Source organism: Oreochromis niloticus, linkage group LG6 (genome assembly GCF_001858045.2).
Source record: "Oreochromis niloticus isolate F11D_XX linkage group LG6, O_niloticus_UMD_NMBU, whole genome shotgun sequence".
In the NCBI taxonomy this organism is placed as follows: Eukaryota; Metazoa; Chordata; class Actinopteri; order Cichliformes; family Cichlidae; genus Oreochromis; species Oreochromis niloticus.
The window spans coordinates 31,654,633-31,674,636 of record NC_031971.2 but is presented as its reverse complement, the minus strand read 5'-3'; the positions used below and the strand labels follow the sequence as shown (position 1 = coordinate 31,674,636).

Below are 20,004 nucleotides of genomic sequence, written 5' to 3'. Positions count from 1 at the left end.
GACACCTTTACCTCCTCACCACTCTGAGAAACATTTACCTGTTCCTTCTCCTTTTGCCGTCTAAGCTTCTGGGACAGCGACCTTTGACCTTTCCTTGGCATTTTGTGCAAGTACAAACTGGACCTTATATTTATACCAAATGTAAACAAAATTCAACCTGTATACACTGAAAAACTAATCTATTAAATGGAGAAATGTAAAACTATACAAATGGTAAAGTGTTTCTATAACTATGTAATTGATGTAAAAGGCTGACTTAAATACAAACTCTATATAAAACTTATTGAAAGTTCTTTAAAAACAGTTTTATTGTAGCTTTTTCAAAAACTGTATATTGTTACTTCTATTTTTTTTTAACCAGACTGGATAACAAATAGGTCTATACTTCTGTAAAGCAATATACAGAATAAATCTCAACAATCAACAGTCTATAATAAACTCTTAACTTTTAAGTAGAACTTTGTGTAAATCTTTAAGATATCTAATACTTTAAGCAAATATGAGTGATGTGTGGTGATCAGATGACAGCGATGAAGATTCTTCAGCTGGATGTTCTGCAGCAGTCAGGAAACAGGAAGTCTGGGTTCTCAGGGCAGCCTCTAGATGACAATTGTAACTGAATACTTACAGAGTGACAAAAAAGGGTTTGTCCTTAAATAATAATAGTATAAACTTGCAGTCAAATGTTATAGCCAATGAAACAGACTTGAAAAATATATTTGAATCCATTTATTATCTATGTGAATATAACAGTCTGAATGTATGTATTACAAAATAACCAGATTATCTTATTACAAATAAACCTTGAAAAAGGTGTGTATTTTATATAATTTATCAAAGTAACTGCACACGTAAGCCAAGCTATCAGTGTTTATTCCAAAGTGTAATGTAAAAATTAAAATGACAAATGTAGGACTGTGTAAGTAGTTTCTACTGTGAGTTCTACTGTAGTGTAATTCTACTACTGTAATTTCAAGTTCTACTTGTGATTCCAGCAAAATGACTGGATGTGAGAGAGTTTAACGACAGGAAAGATGGAGCAGTGAGAGCAGAGATCTCTCAGAATTCTGAAAACAGATCGACGAAGTTCTGGTAACTTCAATTCCAAAAACTTAGATTCTGGTAAAACTTGATTTCAAGTCACAGGATTGCGTTTCAACTCAGGTTCAAGCTTGTCAACTTAGATAGAGCTCATGGCGGAGAAATGATAGAAGATAGAATGGCTTGTCAAAAAAGATGGAGCAGGGAGAGGGAGAGTGATAGGACAGACTGAATTGCTTGTTAATGATAGAGGGAGAGGGTATTCTGCAGCAGGTCACCTGTAAGACAGAAAGAGACTGGAATTAGGCATATTTTCAATAAACATGGCTTCCAAGTATTTTTCTGACTATAAGGCACATTTAAAAGCTTTAATTTCTCAAAAAATCAACAGTTTACCGTATGTATTAATTCTGCTGTGCTTGCTGACCTCAAACCAATTTTATGTGTTACACGGCGCTCAAACATCTGTCAAAATGTTTTAGTACGACTTTGGAAGCTACAAAGCTGCAGCGCTTGATGGATTGTTGGAGCATTACAGCTACAGTAGTCAGGTGCCTCGCGGAGTAATTCCTATTGTCCTTAAACATAATATTATGGTGTGTGTAGAGAATCTGGCACCTGTTTAGAGACATGCGTACGAAGCAGATTTCAAACCGATCAATCCATGAAGAATTGATAGATTTGTGGAAGAGGACTGAACAGAAAAAGTTAGTGTATTGTTATGTGTTACCACTGAAAATGTTGAGAGTTACTGTGAATGAGTTGAATAGTTTGAGTTATCTGAATATTTGGTTAGCTGCATACGCCTTATAACCCGAAAAATACAGTACATTACCGTTAACATAAAAGTAAACAATACTGTTTCTACATATTTCAGTCACATTTGGGGTATGTTTAATACACAGCCATAAGCACTCCACTAAATCTAGGACATACTTATAATGACGATTTAAAGGCCTAATTAAAAATATATATGACCATAATTTCTTGTAGATCATTTAACCATAAAATACAGAAATGAATGCTGTATCTGTGCTTTTGATTGTTTCCAGTCATCAACAAAATCTTTAATTATAAAAGACTAATTCAAAGAGCAGTTTTCAGACAGTGACTTAATTATTGAAGGAAAGAAGCTTTTGAATCCACAAGGCCCTATTTGAAGACTTAATTGTACCTAAACTGCTGTTCATGAGCTGCTCTAATGTGAAAAAATATGTGCTGCTACAATAACCTACGGACCTCTGTAGGTCTGGAAATGTTTACACAGACTTTACTAGATTTGATGACTTTTGATGATCACCAATAGCTGTGCTCACTCACACCACTACACTGAATCTCCTATCATGAGAAACATTTCCCAGCACTGCACCTCAGAAAAACCTTTACTTACCAGACTTGAGACGATCAGATCAGCAGTCTAGAGAAAGGAAACAATTCATCAGATCACTGTTAGATGATTCAGACTGTTGAGCCTCTTCACACACAATCCAATTTACTGTGACACAAATTAACTAGTAAAATCCTAAATTACTTTAAGCTTTTTTAAGTTTACTGTAGTCTGAAGAGGAGATAATTGAACTGCAGGTCTCACATGGCTTTAGCATGTGTAATAAAAGCATTATTACTACAGAAATGCAAAGAACAGGCACCAATATTTGTTGGCACAAGTGCAGGATACACCAAATATTTCCTACACAGAAGCCTTGTGGCTCAAACATTTTCTACAACAGGTCAGTGCTAATAAAGTGTGAAAATCAAAACTTTTAATGTCCTTTCAGGTTAAAAACATTAAATACAAAGTAATTCTGTAATCAGAAGCAACAGAAAACCTCATCATGTTTTACATGATGAGGTTTTACATGTAAATATTGACATGTTACAATAACAGAGGTGCAGAATGTTTGTGATTAAAATTAAATGTCCTAAAATATTACACTAAAAAGTCCTTTCATTGTACCCGTTGCTAGGAATATTTATGTATTTTGCAATGTCCCTTTTTGGCAACATTTCTATTTAATTGTAAAATCATTATATTCACTAAATAAGTAATAAACTAATTAGACACACTGGCTGTAATTTACCTAACAATGTCCACTCACACCTCTGGTTCTCTTCGTTTTTATTATTGCTTAACTGTTAAAGCTATTACTTATACCGAGTGAGGCAAAGTACTTCTACAGTGTTCTGACTTTAATATAATACATCAGCAGAATTTGAGAGACAATATGAATCAATACCTGTGCAGCTCTTAAGTGTTTGAGCCACCACTTATACGGACTCTCCTAAAACACTTTCATTGTTTTGTCTGCTACTTAAATCCACAAACATAAGGACAAAATGAACACCTGGATAAAGACATCTGACATTTAACTGTTTGAATTCAATAAGCCATATGAAATTTAAATCATACATAAATGGGCTACTAAACTTCAGGGACATTTTCAGGGACAGTCAGAGGCCCTGTGTGGGGGCTTTGCTGCTACAGGTCACAAATCTTGTGTTTTTGCCAATCAGTAAATGGAAACGTATCACAAAAAGTCAAACTACTGTATGTAAGTCGTCAAATGTGCTACACAATGCCAGGTTCATACTGCTTCAGTTACAATCACTGTTAACTTACCAGCAAAGGCAAAACCAAAGATCTCGTTCACTCTGTGTAACAAAAGACAAAGCACAAAAATACAGAATGAGACAACTCAAATCAGCATCAGAGTCAATACTGCATCACTCTGTGTAGTCCAAAAGATTCAGTACACTTCTTTGTTTACCACAGCAACAAACAACTCACCTCTTTTTTCTACACCTTATTAAATATTACTGTCTTCATTAAGGTAAAATGTGGTTTCATCCATTTGTAATAAGCCACACAAGTTTCTCAGTTATGTGATAGCTCTATTAGTTTGGTGCTATTAGATAACACAGTAGATTTCATAAGCAGTGATTTGCTACACCTAGCACTGCACACTTTATCAAATTCTGACATCACAATTTCAAAGCATGAACAATCATAAATGAAAGCTTGGATGATATTTTTGTAGGCTTCAACATTTGAGTTGGTCTGCATTCAAATTCTGCTTCCTAAAAATATTACCTGCACACAGTATCATTTAATATGCTGTTGTTTTAAATATCTACATATCATATTTATAATATTAATGGTGCACTGCTGCATTTTATTTATTTGAAGGTGGCCTTTTTAGATTTCATTAATTTTTCACAAAGTGAGAAGTTAAACAGAGCTGCAGGTGTAGGTTTTATTTTAAAAAAAACAACCTGTACAAACAAGTGTTTGTTAAACAGTTCTTAAAAATTTAACTAAAAAACTAAAATTGATTAATTAAAAAAACTTCTTCTTGTTAAGAAATGTCATTATTCTTATATTATGTGTTTTATCCTCACTCTATTGCTCCCTTCTGTTAATTAACCCACAACACAGACACACCGGCACAGGCACGTGACTCTTTTTCTCCCGGCTTTCAGTCAGAGGCGGTAAAATGGCTCCTTTGAAGTTGCCGACCCTGCTGCTCCAGCAGCTAATCAGTGGTTCTAAAATGGCGGCTCATTACCTTACAACCTATAGAATGAGGCCGTTTTAACTGACTGATTTGTGAAGAGGAGAACTAACTTCAGCTTCCCTAAGAGACTCAGAAACACTAACACACTGAATGAACCAAATACAACACAATAACTGTATTAAACAATCAAATGAACCATATTAATTTCACACTAGGCCTATAGGAGCTAGGCTAGGCGTTAGCGCTTAGGGGCATACCAAACACTCCTTTTAAATACTAAAATTACAACGTTTCACTAAAAAAGCAGCCATTGTGTTACTTTAACATGACTTATACTTCGACTGGCTTCATAACTCACTAACAACAACTCGGTAAATCACTCAAACAGCTTATAGACATTTTATTTCAGAGAAGAGAGACAGAGAAGCAGGCTTACCGGCAGGGATGGAGCAGAGACTGGGCGGAGATTAAGGAGTCAGCCAGAGACATAAAAAAGAGGCATTCACGGGTAGTGGGAAACTTTGCCATTACACAAAATTGGCATTGAAAACGTGAAAAATATATGTAAATTTAAATATTATTATACTAGATTTTTTTGCAACAAAAAACAACATGCAGAAATTTAATTCTATAAGTTCATTAAATGTTTCAAACAGGATTCTGTGAATTTGAAATAATGGTTAAAAGACATAAATAAACATAAGGTCAGTATGTTAAAATGTACTGTATTATACATAGATAGATAGATTTATGTAACTGACTGCAGTAATAAGAACAGTCTTCAGGACAGTAGGAGCTGCAGAGGCTCATCTCACTGCTCTGCAGGACTCAAGAGGTTCAGGAGGTCCTTTAACCCCACTGCCATGAGACTTTTTAACAGTGACCCCTGAGTGTTCAATGCACATTTATTTCTTTTTTCTAAAACATAATGGTTGTAATCATATAAATTCCCCCTTGTGGACTAATAAAGGTATATCAAATATCAAATTGATGAATATGAATTAGTGGTCTGTGATAGTGTATTAATTTGTAGGGAAAAAAACATGTTGCCCAAGGTGTAATTGAACCCACGACCTTTGGGTTGCAGACCTGTGTCATTACCAACTGCGCCACTGGGAAAGAGAGCGAGCGCCTGGAAAACAGGGTGATGAGCAGTCAGAATTAGATTGCGGTGAGAGGCGAAAAACGCTGTTTTTTGGAGTTACAAAACGTCGTGTAACTCAAAAACTAGGTGGACTAGAAGCATAATTCTTGTACTGGGTGAATCAGCGGACTTTCGTGTACTTTGGCTGTGATTTGCATTGCTCTTTGTACATCTGTCGCTGAGATATGACGAGAGAAGAAAAGGCAGACCTCAGATATGATTGGCTGGCTGGGAAGCCGTGCAGGCCCTGATATGTAAATTTTATATGTATCAGTCCTCACAGAGGATTGGCTGCCTGGGGACCTGGCAGAAATATATACAAATAGTATGATTAAGCATAAATACTACATTTAGTAGAAATACTATGTTTTAGCACAAATACGATAAAATGGCAGAAATACTATAATTAAGCAGAAATACTATATTTGGCAGAAACACTATATTTAGTACAAATCTTATGAAATAGCAGAAATAGTATGATTTAGCAGAAATGCTGTATTTGGCACAAATCTTATGAAATAGCAGAAATAGTATGATTAGCAGAAATGCTGTATTTGGCACAAATCTCATAAAATAGCAGAAATAGTATGATTTAGCAGAAATACTGTATTTAGCACAAATACTGAAAAGCAGCAGAAATGCTATGATTTAGCACAACAGTAATAACTTATAGAAAAATTGGAAAAGCAAAATGGACAGCTGGAAAAATCCTGAACATGCTAAGGGTCCCTCAAATCTAATTGTTAATTGAAAAAAAAAATCAGCAAAAAAAGTATAACAGTCACACAATCACAAATATGGGCACATATGGAAACACACATGCACAGAGAGACACACACAGGACCAAATTCAGTCAACCAGTTTAAATATATTGAATTTAAATGATATAATAAGATGCTCCCATCAAAAGGCTCTCTCTCGCTCTCTCTCTCTCTCTCTCACACACACACACACAGCCTAAAGGGAACAGTATTTGTGCCATGGAGTGTTAACAAGAATCTGAGGTCCATATTACAAAAGCTGCTAAAATCATAAAAGTTTGCAGAATTGTAATAAATGATGAACATGAATTAGTGGTCTGTGATAGTGTATTAATTTGTAGGGAAAAAAAACATGTTGCCCAAGGTGTAATTGAACCCACAACCTTTGGGTTGCAGACCTGTGTCATTACCAACTGCGCCACTGGGAAAGAGAGCGAAGGCCTGGAAAACAGGGTGATGAGCAGTCAGAATCAGATTGCGGTGAGAGGCGAAAAACCCCGTTTTTTGCAGTTACAAAACGTCATGTAACTCAAAAACTAGGTGGACTAGAAGCATAATTCTTGTACTGGGTGAATCAGCGGACTTTGGTGTACTTTGACTGTGATTTGCATTGCTCTTTGTACATCTGTCGCTGAGATATGACGAGAGAAGAAAGGGCAGACGCCAGATATGATTGGCTGGCTGGGAAGCCGTGCAGGCCCTGATATGTATTTGTATGTATCAGTCCTCACAGAGGATTAGCTGCCTGGGGACCTGGCAGAAATATATAGAAATAGTATGATTAAGCATAAATACTACATTTTTTAGAAAAACTATATTAAGCACAAATCCTATAAAAAGCAGAAATACTATATTAAGCAATATAAATATCCTCTAAAAATCCTATAAAAAGCAGTAAAACTGTACTATGATTTGGTAGAAAAACCCTAATTAAATCAAAAATACTAAATTTAGCAGAAATAGCAGAAACACTATATTTAGCACAAATCTTATGAAATAGCAGAAAGAGTATGATTTTGCAGAAATGCTGTATTTAGCACAAATACTGAAAAGCAGCAGAAATGCTATGACTCAACACAATAGTAATAACTTAAATAGAAAAATTGGAAAAGCAAAATGGACAGCTGAAAGAATCCTGAACATGCTAAGGGTCCCTCAAATGTAATTGTTAAATGAAAAAAATCAGCAAAAAAAGTATAACAGTGACACAATCACAAATATGGACACATATGGAAACACGCATGCACAGAGAGACACACACAGGATCAAATTCAGTCAACCAGTCTAAATATATTGAATTTAAATCATATAATAAGATGCTCCCATAAAAACTCTCTCTCGCTCTCTCTCTCTCTCTCTGTCACACACACACACACACACACACACACACACACACATACACACACACACACACACACACAGGGAGAGAGAAGTAAGTTTCTAGCTCAGTCAAGCAGCCTGGGAGCTGCTGAATTTGAATCCACCAATCAGAGAGCCTGTGCACTTTTTCCCGCCAAAACAGGTGCATGCAGCACAGAGAGACACAGGATTTCTGCAGTCTATTTCTCATAATGACGACTCCCCTCAAACAAATGACCATAATTTCCCAACTATAGGGGCTAGAACGGTCATTCTTACACCGTTTTGTTCAGAAGAGATGGGGGAATCTTAAAGTGTTGACAATGTATCATTAAAATATGAATTATTAAAGATATTTGACTTCTAATGCACCATAACTGAGTAGAGCAAAGCAAAAACTGCCTTGACTTGCCCTCAAACAACGCTTTCTAACTCTAAATCTATTTGGAGTATCAATATCATTTTTTCACCGTAAGAGACAGCAGGCTTTGGTGAACAATCATGGAAATTTTCAGGTCTCTGTGGAAATCCAACAAAAAGTTATGACGAGAGAAAAAAGTGGTTCATTTCCAGAGTTTGAAATCTGAAGAAATCTGAGCGAAGGACGAATTTCCTACGCTCAAACAAGTGTAACTCATCTCAGAACGGTAATAGGTGAGAAAAAAATTCTTGAATTGTGAGCGTCAGGAGTGTCTGAAGATATACTGGGACAAGCCTCATGTTTTAACTTCGCTTCGTTAAGGAGATATGACGATTCGAATATGCCTCTCATTACAGAAATCAAGCGGTGATTTTGAACAAACTCTCCATTGACTTTCTATGGAGAGTTTTCAGACTTTGTGTTGCTCTGAGGAGATTTGCCAAAATTCTATAAGTCTCACAACAATGATGGTGACATTTTCGAAAGCCAGCAAAAATACCTACGTTTTGATGTATAATTTGTGGAAGTTGAGTGAAAATTGAGCAAGTAGCAAGAAGTTGTTCGGACATGAAGAGAAGACTGCGAAACCTACAGTGGCACACTGGAAGCCAAGTGCATAGCAACCATAACAACGCATGTATTTTGTGAAAAATCACAATTTTCCAACTCAAAACTTTAAGAGGCATAAAAATAAAACGGTAAAAGATTTGAAAAATCTGATTTATTCCTGAATAGCCCAATAATTTGAGAACATTTTAAAGTTTGAATGGTTGTTCTACGTGAAAGTAGGAAAAAGTAGTTAAGTTTCAAAAACAAGCAAAATTTAGCAGAATTGCAGAAGTTTCCCATTCATTTCAATGGGACAAATTAAAGGAAAAAAGTGTAATATTTTAAAAAGTATAACAGTAATAAACACCAAAAGATATAGCGATCATTAGCAGAAATAGCAGAATAGTTTAAAATTTGAACGGTGAAAATCGGCTGAAAATTGTGGAAGTAGTTAAGTGCCAAAAAAAGTGAAAAAGTGGCAACTAGAATAATAATAAAGTATAAAGAATAAAGAGAAACAGAACTCAATAGTGTGGATGCTTAAAGCATCCACACAACTAGAAAAATTTGCATTTCCTGCGAAAATGCAGTGTGGATGCTGTAAAGCTGAAGCTGTCAGCTGAAACTAGCTGAAAAAGCTGAAAAGTTGCAGAAATTGTAAAACCTTTGCAAAAAATTGTAATAACTTTGCAGAAGCATAAGAACTTAGCAAAAATGTAATTACATAGCAGAACTGCAATAACGTAAAGAAAACATAATACTTGGCAGAAATACAATAACATAGCAGAACTTAGCAGCAGAAATTAGAATAATATTGTAACTTAGCAGAAACAAGATAACTTTCAGAAATACAGGATTTTAGCAACCATGGTACAAGATTACATAGATGCTTTATTTAAACAAAAATACCTAAACATTGCACAAATACTGTGATTTAGGACAAATACTACAACATAGCAGAAATGCTGTAATTCAGCAAATATACTATGCTATGACACAAATAGAAAGAATATGCTCAAATACTATGATTTTGCTCAAATAATATGATTAAGCAATAATACTAAGATTTAGCAGAAATACTGTATTTAGCACAAATACCAAAAAGTAGCAGAAATACTATAATTTAGCATAATAGTAATAACTTGCACAATTAAAATATGGACATGGTAAATGGCCTGTATTATATAGCGCTTTTATGGTCCCTAAGGACCCCAAAGCGCTTTACATATCCAGTCATTCACCATTCACACACTGGTGATGGCAAGCTACGTTGTAGCCACAGCCACCCTGGGGCGCACTGACAGAGGCGGGCTGCTGGACACTGGCGCCACCGGGCCCTCTGACCACCACCAGTAGGCACACAATAAGATACACCCATAAAAAGGCTCTCTCTCTCTCTCTCTCTCTCCTCTCTCTCTCTGTCATACACACACACACACAGCAGAAATGCTATGACTTAGCACAATAGTAATAACTGAAATAGAAAAATTGGAAAAGCAAAATGGACAGCTGAAAAAATGCTGAACATGCTAAGGCTCCCTCAAATGTAATTGTTGAATGAAAAAAAAAATCAGCAAAAAAAAGTATAACAGTCACACAATCAAAAATATGGACACATATGGAAACACACAAGCACAGAGAGACACAGCATCAAATTCAGTCAACCAGTCTAAATATATTGAATTTAAATCATACAATAAGATGCTCCCATAAAAATGCTCTCTCGCCCTCTCTTTCTCTCTCTCTCTGTCACACACACACACACACACAAACACACACACTAGCAGCAGCAGCAGCCAAATAGCCTGGGAGCTGCTGAATTTGAATCCACCAATCAGAGAGGCTGTATACTTTTTCCCGCCAAAACAGGTGCACCTGTTTTTACACACACGCAGCACAGAGACAGGATTTGTGCTGTCTATTTTTCATAGTGAGGATTCCCCTCAAACAAATGGCTATAATTTCCTAACCGTAGGGCTAGAACAGTCATTCTTACACCGTTTTGTTCAGAAGAGATGGGGGATCTTAAAGTGTTGACAATTTATCATTAAAATCTGAATTATTGAAGATATTTGACTTCTAATGCACCATAACTGAGTAGAGGCAAAGCAAAACTGCCTTGACTTGCCCTCAAACAATGCTTCTAACTCTAAATCTATTTGGAGTATCGATATCATTCTTTCACCGTAAGAGACAGCCGGATTTGGTGAACAGTCATGGAAATTTTCAGGTCTCTGTGGAAATCCATCAAAAAGATATGACGAGAGAAAAAGTGGTTCATTTCCAGAGTTTGAAATCTGAAGAAATCTGAGCGAGAGATGAATTTCCTACCTCAAACAAACCCAATTCATGGCCAAATGGTAATAGGTGAGAAAGAAATTCTTGAATTGTGAGCATCAGGAGTGTCTGAAGATATATTGGCACAAGCCTCATGTCTTAAATTTGCTGCGTTGAGATATGACGATTTGAAAATGCCTCTCATTAGAGAAATCCAGCGGTGATTTTGAACAAGCTCTCCATTGACTTTCTATGCAGTTTTCAGACTTTGTGTTGGTGTGAGGAGATTTGCCAAATTCTATCATACAGAAATACTGTAATCAGCATATATACTGTAACATTTTAGAAATTCCTCCACTTAGTAGTAATACTATAACATAACACAAATGTTATGATGAGTTGAGCGGCTGGTACTCTGGTGCAGTCAGCACAATCTGGAGCTGAACACTCTTAAAACTGTAGAGATGACAGTGGACTTCAGGAGACATCCCTCAACTCTGCCCCCCTCATCATATCAGACAGCCCTGTGTCGACTGTGGAGATCTTCAAGTTGCTGGTACCACCATCTCCCAGGACCTGAAGTGGGAGACCAACATCAACTCCATCCTCAAAAAGACCCAGCAGAGGATGTACTTCCTGAGACAACTGGGGAAGTACAGTCTTCCACAGGAGCTGCTGATCCAGTTCTACACTGCAATCATTGAGTCTGTCCTGTGCTCCTCCATCACAGTCCGGTATGGTGCAGCCACTAAACAGGACAGGTGCAGACTGCAGCGGACTGTACAGGCAGCAGAAAGGATCATCGGCGCCCCCTGCCCTCCATCCAGGATCTGTACCTCTCAGGAAACGGGCAGGGAACCAAATTCCTTGTATTTGTATGCACATATACTTGGCCAATAAACACGATTCTGATGATTTGGCACAAAAACCATGATTTGGCAAAAATACTATGATTTAGCAGAAATACTATGATTGAGCAGAAGTACTAAGATGTAGTAAAAGTACTTTGATTTAAGAGAAATCCAATTATGGAGGAGTAATACTTTAAAATGGGAGAAATATTGATACACACACACATTCACAGAGCCTAAAGGGAAGAGTATTTGTGCCATGGAGTGTTAAGAAGAATGTGAGGTCCATATTAGAAAAGCTGGTAAAAGTTTTGAGAATTGTAATAAATGATGAATATGAATTAGTGGTCTGTGATAGTGTATTAATTTGTAGGGCAAAAAACATGTTGTCCGAGGTGAAGTTGAACCTGCGACTTTTGTGTTGTAGAGCTGTGTCATTACCAGCTGCGCCACTGGGAAAGACAGTGAGTACTTGGGAAACAGGGTGATGAGCAGTCAGAATTAGATCGCGGTGAGAGGCAAAGAGCGCCGTTTTTGGAGTTATAAAACGTCATGTAACTCAAAAACTAGGTGGACTAGAAGCATAATTCTTGTACTGGGTGAATCAGCGGACTTTGGTGTACTTTGACTGCGATTTTCATTGCCCTTTGTACATCCGTCGCTGAGATATGACGAGAGAAGAAACGGCAGACTTCAGATATGATTGGCTGGCTGGGAAGCCGTGCAGGCCCTGATATGTACATTTGAATGTCTCAGTCCTCACAGAGGACCTGGCAAAAATATATAGAAATAGTATGATTAAGCATAAATACTACATTTAGCAGAAATACTGTATTAAGCACAAATCGTATAAAAAGCAAAAATACTATATTAAGCAATATAAATATCCTATAAAAATCCTATAAAAAGCAAAAATACTGTAATATGATTTGGTAGAAAAACTATAATTAATCAGAAATACTATATTTGGCAGAAATACTGTAATCAGCACATATACTGTAACATTTTAGAAATTCCTCCACTTAGTAGTAATACTATAACATAACACAAATGTTATGATGAGTTGAGCGGCTGGTACTCTGGTGCAGTCAGCACAATCTGGAGCTGAACACTCTTAAAACTGTAGAGATGACAGTGGACTTCAGGAGACATCCCTCAACTCTGCCCCCCTCATCATATCAGACAGCCCTGTGTCGACTGTGGAGATCTTCAAGTTGCTGGGTACCACCATCTCCCAGGACCTGAAGTGGAGACCAACATCAACTCCATCCTCAAAAAGACCCAGCAGAGGATGTACTTCCTGAGACAACTGGGGAAGTACAGTCTTCCACAGGAGCTGCTGATCCAGTTCTACACTGCAGTCATTGAGTCTGTCCTGTGCTCCTCCATCACAGTCTGGTATGGTGCAGCCACTAAACAGGACAGGTGCAGACTGCAGCGGACTGTACGGGCAGCAGAAAGGATCATCGGCGCCCCCCTGCCCTCCATCCAGGATCTGTACCTCTCAAGAACCAGGAAACGGGCAGGGAAAATCATCACAGACCCCTCACACCCTGGACACAGACTTTTTGATCTGCTGCCCTCTGGCAGACGGTACAGAAGCCTGCAGACCAGGACCACCCGACACAGGAACAGTTTCTTTCCCCTCGCCATCTCCCTTCTAAACAGTTGAACTGTCACACTGCTCCCACTGCCAGACTGCAACTGCACCTTATGTACATTCTGTAGTATTCATTCCACCTCATTTCATTTCTGTATTTTATGTATATACGTTTAGATTAGTTATTTATAGTTGGTTTACACAGCTTTGTGTATGTATGTGTATGCATGTGCAATGTATATATAGATACGTGTGTGTGTGTGTGTGTGTGTGTGTGTGTGTGTGTGTGTGAGATTTACATTGCTGTGCTCGAGAGCCACCATCTACCGGAACCAAATTCCTTGTATTTGTATGCACATATACTTGGCCAATAAACACGATTCTGATGACTTGGCACAAAAACCATGATTTAGCAGAAATACTATGATTGAGCAGAAGTACTAAGATGTAGTAAAAGTACTTTGATTTAAGAGAAATCCAATTATGGAGGAGTAATACTTTAAAATGGGAGAAATATTGATACACACACACATTCACAGAGCCTAAAGGGAAGAGTATTTGTGCCATGGAGTGTTAAGAAGAATGTGAGGTCCATATTAGAAAAGCTGGTAAAAAGTTTTGAGAATTGTAATAAATGATGAATATGAATTAGTGGTCTGTGATAGTGTATTAATTTGTAGGGCAAAAAACATGTTGTCCAAGGTGGAGTTGAACCCACGACTTTTGGGTTGCAGACCTGTGTCATTACCAGCTGCCCCACTGGGAAAGACAGTGAGCACTTGGGAAACAGGGTGATGAGCAGTCAGAATTAGATCGCGGTGTGAGGCAAAGAGCGCCATTTTTTGGAGTTACAAAACGTCGTGTAACTCCAAAACTAGGTGGACTAGAAGCATAATTCTTGTACTGGGTGAATCAGCGTACTTTGGTGTACTTTGACTGTGATTTTCATTGCCCTTTGTACATCCGTCGCTGAGATATGACGAGAGAAGAAACTGCAGACCTCAGATATGATTGGCTGGCTGGGAAGCTGGCAGAAATATATAGTAATAGTGTGATTAAGCATAAATACTACATTTAGCAGAAATACTGTATTAAGCACAAATCCTATAAAAAGCAGAAATACTATATTAAGCACAAATCCTATAAAAAGCAGAAATACTATATTAAGCAATATAAAAATCCTATAAAAATGGTATAAAAAGCAAAAATACTGTAATATGATTTGGTGGAAAAACTATAATTAATCAGAAATACTATACTGGGTAGAAATACTATATTTAGCACAAATCTTATAAAATAGCAGAAATAGTATGATTCAGCACAATAGTAATAACTTAAACAGAAAAACTGGAAAAGCAAAATGGACAGCTGAAAAAATGCTGAACATGCTAAGGGTCCTTCAAATGTACTTGCTAAATGAAAAAAAAACTGAGCAAAAAAAGTGTAACAGTCACACAATCAGAAATATGGAAACATATGGAAACACACATGCACAGAGAGACACACACAGGATCAAATTCAGTCAACCAGTCTAAATATATTGAATTTAAATCATACAATAAGATGCTCCCATAAAAACTCTGTCTCGCCCTCTCTTTCTCTCTCTCTGTCACACACACACACACACACACACACACACACACACACACACACACAGGGAGAGAGAAGTAAGTTTCTAGCTCAGTCAAGCAGCCTGGGAGCTGCTGAATTTAAATCCACCAATCAGAGAGGCTGTGCACTTTTTCCCGCCAAAACAGGTGCATGCAGCACAGAGAGACACAGGATTTTGCAGTCTATTTCTCATAATGACGACTCCCCTCAAACAAATGACCATAATTTCCTAACTATAGGGGCTAGAACGGTCATTCTTACACCGTTTTGTTCAGAAGAGATGGGGGAATCTTAAAGTGTTGACAATGTATCATTAAAATATGAATTATTAAAGATATTTGACTTCTAATGCACCATAACTGAGTAGAGCAAAGCAAAAACTGCCTTGACTTGCCCTCAAACAACGCTTTCTAACTCTAAATCTATTTGGAGTATCAATATCATTTTTTCACCGTAAGAGACAGCAGGCTTTGGTGAACAATCATGGAAATTTTCAGGTCTCTGTGGAAATCCAACAAAAAGTTATGACGAGAGAAAAAAGTGGTTCATTTCCAGAGTTTGAAATCTGAGCGAAGGACGAATTTCCTACGCTCAAACAAGTGTAACTCATCTCAGAACGGTAATAGGTGAGAAATAAATTCTTGAATTGTGAGCGTCAGGAGTGTCTGAAGATATACTGGGACAAGCCTCATGTTTTAACTTCGCTTCGTTAAGGAGATATGACGATTCGAATATGCCTCTCATTACAGAAATCAAGCGGTGATTTTGAACAAACTCTCCATTGACTTTCTATGGAGAGTTTTCAGACTTTGTGTTGCTCTGAGGAGATTTGCCAAAATTCTATAAGTCTCACAACAATGATGGTGACATTTTCGGAAAGCCAGCAAAAATACCTACGTTTTGATGTATAATTTGTGGAAGTTGAGTGAAAATTGAGCAAGTAGCAAGAAGTTGTTCGGACATGAAGAGAAGACTGCGAAACCTACAGTGGCACACTGGAAGCCAAGTGCATAGCAACCATAACAACGCATGTATTTTCTGAAAAATCACAATTTTCCAACTCAAAACTTTAAGAGGCATAAAAATAAAACGGTAAAAGATTTGAAAAATCTGATTTATTCCTGAATAGCCCAATAATTTGAGAACATTTTAAAGTTTGAATGGTTGTTCTACGTGAAAGTAGGAAAAAGTAGTTAAGTTTCAAAAACAAGCAAAATTTAGCAGAATTGCAGAAGTTTCCCATTCATTTCAATGGGACAAATTAAAGGAAAAAAGTGGAATATTTTAAAAAGTATAACAGTAATAAACACCAAAAGATATAGCGATCATTAGCAGAAATAGCAGAATAGTTTAAAATTTGAACGGTGAAAATCGGCTGAAAATTGTGGAAGTAGTTAAGTGCCAAAAAAAGTGAAAAAGTGGCAACTAGAATAATAATAAAGTATAAAGAATAAAGAGAAACAGGAACTCAATAGTGTGGATGCTTAAAGCATCCACACAATAATAAAGTATAAAGAATAAAGAGAAACAGGAACTCAATAGTGTGGATGCTTAAAGCATCCACACAATAATAAGAATAATAAATCCGACGAATAGTAATATGTGTGCCTCTTGGCATAGGCACACATAATAAATCCGACGAATAGTAATATGTGTGCCTCTTGGCATAGGCACACATAATAAGAATAATAAATCCGACGAATAGTAATATGTGTGCCTCTTGGCATAGGCACACATAATAAATCCGACGAATAGTAATATGTGTGCCTCTTTCCATAGGCACACATAATAATAATAATAATAATAAATCCGACGAATAGTAATATGTGTGCCTCTTGGCATAGGCACACATAATAATAAATCCGACGAATAGTAATATGTGTGCCTCTTTCCATAGGCACACATAATTACATGTACATGGGTGAACGTGTCGAGAGACAGTCACACAGTACTCTTCTTTATTGCAGGTTATATAGGCATGTAGGTTACACAGCAGACGGAGGCAGTCTCCGCCTGTTCTCAGAATATAGATTGCTTAACTGACAAATGCATATCTTACTAAACATTCTGTCCGTACTATACTAAACGTCTGCTTAAGTGGCATTTTCCGTTGCTCTTTGCACAGGAACTTGTCTTCACAGGCATATGATAAGCATAGGCAAGGTTTCATGTTTTATCAGGGTGAATCATCATTCAGAGTTTACACAGTTACAAGCAAAGCATATTTGAATAATAAACAAAATCTTTTCACAGAATACATTTTTTTTAACCAAGCACCAAGCAAGTATAAATATTTCTTTCACTGATGGACATCATGTCATGATCCTGGGTCGGTGACCCAGTGTTTCTGAGTTTTGTACCTTTTTTCGTTTGGATTTCCTCGTGGTTTGTTACTGTAGTGTGTTTTTCTCACTGTGTCTAGCTCCCTAGCCGTTTAGTATTTCCTCAGTCCAGTTTTAGGTTTTGTAATGTGGCTTCCCTGTGTTCTGTATTTCCTGTTTTACTTTGAGTCCCTCTTCGGTGTGTAGGCTGTGTAAGAATTCAGGGGAAGGATGCTTAAAATGCCATATTTGGATGCAATGACATCACAGCTACACGACGAGGACTGTCCGAATTCAAAGAGCACTCAAAATGTGGCGACAAATGCGTCCTACTTTTCTGCGAATTTGAGGCTTGGTGGTGTCCGAATTCAGAGGAAGGATGCTTCGATGCCATATTTGGAGGCAATGACGTCACGGCGACGTGACGAAGGGTGTCCGAAATCAAAGAGTACTCAAAGTGTGGCGACAAATGCGTCCTACTTTGCCCTGAATTCTAAGGCTGTGTCCCAATTCAGGGTATGCACGCTTGAAGTACGCATTTCAAGTGCGATTACGTCACCGCCACGCGACGACGGCTGTCCCAATTCGAAGTGTACTTCAAATGCATACTCCAAATGCGCCGTCGATTTCCCCAAATATCAAGCGTGGTCCGGTGCACGCTTCGTGGCCCCATATATCCCACAATCCATAGCGCGGCGGTGGGTGTGGATAATTTTGCCGCAAAATACGGCAGAAGGGAGCAGCTGAAGAGTGAACTGTCAAAAGTAAATACTGAATATTATGTCACTTATTTATGTGCGAATGTTTAGGAACATTAAAACATTACTGTTGGCCACATGTCGGCAAAGTTATGTGACATTAGTGATGTTTGTACTTTAAGTGTTAACTTGGTTTTAAAGCCTCTACTTCTAAATACATATATAGTCGACCTTAATCTTACAGAGAATGTGATGATTTTATGGATAATTAAAGTCAGTCATATATCCACAAACACAACAAGCTGAAAGTCAGTGATGCTGCTCGGTTTGCAGTCCTGAATATGACGGCACAAGCAGGATTCACTGCACTGTTAATGTTAGCTATGTTATATTGCTGCCTCTGTTTGGTGGTGTCGAGCCAAACAGACTTTAACGTGTGTTTGAACGAGCTGACGGTTCACTCGTTAAGCTGAAAGAAAGATGCTTTAATCACAGGAGTCACACATGTGTCCACTGGACCATCTGGGAACTCTTCTTGTTTAGCACTCGTAATAACACAAACACTAAATCCTCCTTCTCTTGTGCTGTTTTGTAGCAGTGTATACACCTGAGACTGTCACCTGTCTGTCTGTCCTGCACTCTCTCTCTCTTTCTTTCTCTCTGATTGTGGAATAAAAGTATGAACATGTATTTATAAGTTACACTTGTGTTTGAATCCTGCAGCTTATCACACATTTGATTTCCATGTGTGACAACTGCAAGTGTCCAGAGTGAGGACAGACTGAGGGACCCACTGCTGCACATCATCTGTGAGGCTTTGCACCCCTGATGATCCACCAGGACAAACTCAGCAGTGTGTGAGGAAGAGGAGGAGGAAGATCCAGCAGCAGCTGACAGATGTTGAGAATAGACAGACTGTTCCCTGTTTGTGAAGGACTGCTAGAAAAGTTTAAAATAACTCATTGTCTGTCCTGAATCAGTCTTATTAGGTAATGTTCAAATAATGTTATCATTCCAGTGTTTTCAGTGTGGGAGAAAGTACTCAGGGCCTTCAGGTTACACACTATGAAAGGCAGCAACAAGTTTAATATTCAGAAACCTAAAGTATGTATCAGCAGCAGAATGGAGCTAAAAATAAATGTTTGTTTCAGTTCTATGAAGCTTTGAGTATTTTGGATTAGTAGCACTGCTGTGTTTGTTGCATCATATTGCTGTAATTGTTTATATGCTTTATATATTCTGAGGTAAGTTGATCTATAGTGTTACATCATATTCTATAAGGATGTTATGTGTTTGTATACTTTCTGCCCAGTTTGACCCATTTAGCAGAAGTCAGCCTGTTTAAGGCTCTGATATCTATTCTGTGTGACTTAACGCAGTTATGACATGGTCTGATTTTCTCACCCAATAAAGGAATATTCAATATATCAGTCTACTCTTCATTCTATCAGAAACAGTTATCACAGCTCGTACATTTTCTTTTTATACATATATATAAGCATTGAGCCAAATTTAGTAATGCCAACATATTGAAAGAACAATGTTTGTCTCTTATATATAATACATCTGTATATACACTGTCAGAGATACTTGTCTTTGAGTGAAGATTTAAGGTGATAGGAAATATAAATAACTGCTACTTGCATCTTTGACCCAGAGTTCAAGCTCATATATATATACATATATAATCTGACAATACATATAATATTGTCCATATTATATTAACATTAACACAGTGAGATGACTTTAGTCTCATGAATAACATTAGCTAATTATTATTTACTAACTAATCTTGAAATGACTGTTCAGTACAGAAATGAAGCCCAACTATCATGTTTTACAGTCCTGTGGTCTCA

General features: G+C 37.4%; 1 long non-coding RNA gene across 1 annotated transcript; it reads right to left on the bottom strand.

Moving 5' to 3' along the window:
• Nucleotides 1-1,133: 1,133 nt before the first annotated feature.
• LOC112847029 (uncharacterized) lies at nt 1,134-5,143 on the bottom strand. Its single transcript, XR_003220308.1, has 4 exons — nt 4,993-5,143; nt 3,662-3,693; nt 2,432-2,458; nt 1,134-1,319 (listed from the first exon to the last, which is right to left on the bottom strand). It is a non-coding gene; the product is annotated as an uncharacterized LOC112847029 (long non-coding RNA).
• Nucleotides 5,144-20,004: the final 14,861 nt, after the last annotated feature.